At 43.3% G+C, this 2,185-nt stretch overlaps 1 non-coding gene across 1 annotated transcript; it reads right to left on the bottom strand.

Annotated features, from left to right (window-relative positions):
* Positions 1–841: 841 nt before the first annotated feature.
* Positions 842–947, bottom strand: LOC131156929 (small nucleolar RNA R71). Its single transcript, XR_009137190.1, has one exon. It is a non-coding gene; the product is annotated as a small nucleolar RNA R71 (small nucleolar RNA).
* Between the last annotated feature and the right edge of the window lie 1,238 nt (positions 948–2,185).

Raw genomic sequence — 2,185 nt, 5'->3', positions numbered from 1 at the left:
CGACACCCAACTTTCCCATTTTCTACTGAACTTAGGATTGTTAGGTAGTATAAATTTTATCTTTCATAGTTAAGGACCCAAGCCTTGGTGAGTCTACCAAATTTTGGCACCATTGCAAGGGAATTGGCTATGGTTATAAGCCAACATCCACTTTAGAGTATTTTTGCCTTGTGTTTTTTATTTGCCCTCCTTTTATTTTCCTTTTTCTTTATTTATTTTCATTTTTGTTTGTTATCTCTAAAGTCTTGATTTTGGGTGCTTTAACTGTGTATGTTTTGTTTGCGCTCTCGGGATCCCGAGATAGTTCCTATAGATCCCGAGATTTAAAGATCCCATAGGTCTGTTGGGAAACTTGCCTCCAATCCAAGGATCACCGAGTGGTCTGAGCCAAAAGTTATGGCCAAACGAAACCCAGCAGTTCCTGCTGATCAATTCCCAGAACCCCAAGCTCCCCACCTACCTGTAATGGGAGAGCAACCACTTCAGCCGCTTTGGGACTACTTTGTGCCTAATGCATACACATTGTCGTCCTGCATCTGGTTCACAAATGTTCAAGTAGCACAATTCGAGATTAAGATTTCAATCATCTCGATGCTGCCCAATTTTCATGGGAACCCCAACGAAAATCCTTATCGGCATCTAGATGAGTTCTTGGAGATTTGTTTCACCATCCGCATACCTAATTTTAGTGATGATGCCCTTCGTCTTAGGCTCTTTCCATTCTCTTTGAAGGATAAGGCCAAATATTGGCTAACGTCCTTAGAGACGAATTCAATTACCAACTAGGTCACCATGCAACATAAATTTTTGAAAAAGTACTTCCCAATTGAGATGACTAACCAACTGCAAAGGGCAATCACAAGTTTCACACAAATGAATTGTGAACTTTTCTTTGAGACCTGGGAGCATTTCAGGGACCTGCTCCGTTAATGCCCACATCATTAGGTTCCCAAGTGGCAATTAGTTCAAACTTTTTACTAGGGGTTAGCTGAGAGAGATAGGTCCATGGCTGATGCATCTTGTGGAGATAGTTTCCTCACAAAGCACGAGAACGAGGCCAGAGTTCTCTTTGAAAACTTGGTTGAAAATTCTCAGTAGCACATGGCTGCCACTTGTAGACTACTCAGTCCATAAACCTCTAAAACTAAGGGAGTTTATAAGTTGGCCACAGCCAGGACCTAGCCCCTACCCTGCATACCATATCCAAAAAATTTGACCAGTTCTTGTCCTAAGGACCGCAAACAGTGGCGAGTGTAGAGGTTTTTGCAATTTTCTATGACCTTTCCCATACATGTTATAATTGGCCCCATGCGTAGTCCCAACCTAAGCTTGTGCAAGAGGAAGTGAAGGCCACGCATAATTGGTATGATAAGTCGTCCAACAACCCTTATTCGAATACCTACAACCTCGGGTGGAAACAACATCCAAACTTCTCTTGGAGGCCACAAGCTCCGGGTTTTCAATCCCAAATACATCTGCAAGACCCCTAATGCTTTTGCCTCCATGGCCATACCAAAATTTCCAAAATCAACCTAATTCAGCCTCCAGATCTTCAACCGTTTAGCAGCTATCTCCGCCTCCGCCTAAACATGACACATTTTAAGAGACTGTGCTAAGAACCCTTAAGAACATTGAGATTGATCACCAAGTGGATCAGTAACTCCTTCTCTCTCACTCCCAATCCATCACGAAGCTAGAAGCCACCTTGAGTCGGAGAGACAAGGGCAAGTTGCCAAGTCAGCCCAAAGTGAATCCTAAGGGACAATATAGGGTGGAATATGAACCGAACAGTGGTCCCTCATTATACCCTGAGCAAGCCCAAATGGGAACCACCCTCCAAAGTGGCAGGGTGATAGATAAACAAGGCAAAGAGCAACTGATCAAGAGATAGATAAACAAACCCTTGAGTCCTACACCTGCAACTAGAAAGGTCAAACCTCACTTCGCCCCCCATAGGGTTTTTCACGGCCCCTTAGTGACACATCTTGCAACCTCTCTTGCACCTTCTATATTTAGGAAAAATGCCTCAACTAAGCCCATCTGGGACATGTTTAAACTAGTGAGAATTAGCAAGCCTCTCCTAGATGGCAATAAGCAATCGCCTGCATTCACAGAGTTCCTTAAGGACTTATCAACGCAATAGAAAGAGTCAAGGGTGAGTATGGATGGTTTATTTAAGCTGGTC

The sequence above is a fragment of the Malania oleifera genome, chromosome 5, assembly GCF_029873635.1.
Source record: "Malania oleifera isolate guangnan ecotype guangnan chromosome 5, ASM2987363v1, whole genome shotgun sequence".
In the NCBI taxonomy this organism is placed as follows: domain Eukaryota; kingdom Viridiplantae; phylum Streptophyta; class Magnoliopsida; order Santalales; family Ximeniaceae; genus Malania; species Malania oleifera.
This window is presented reverse-complemented; position numbering and strand designations above follow the sequence as displayed.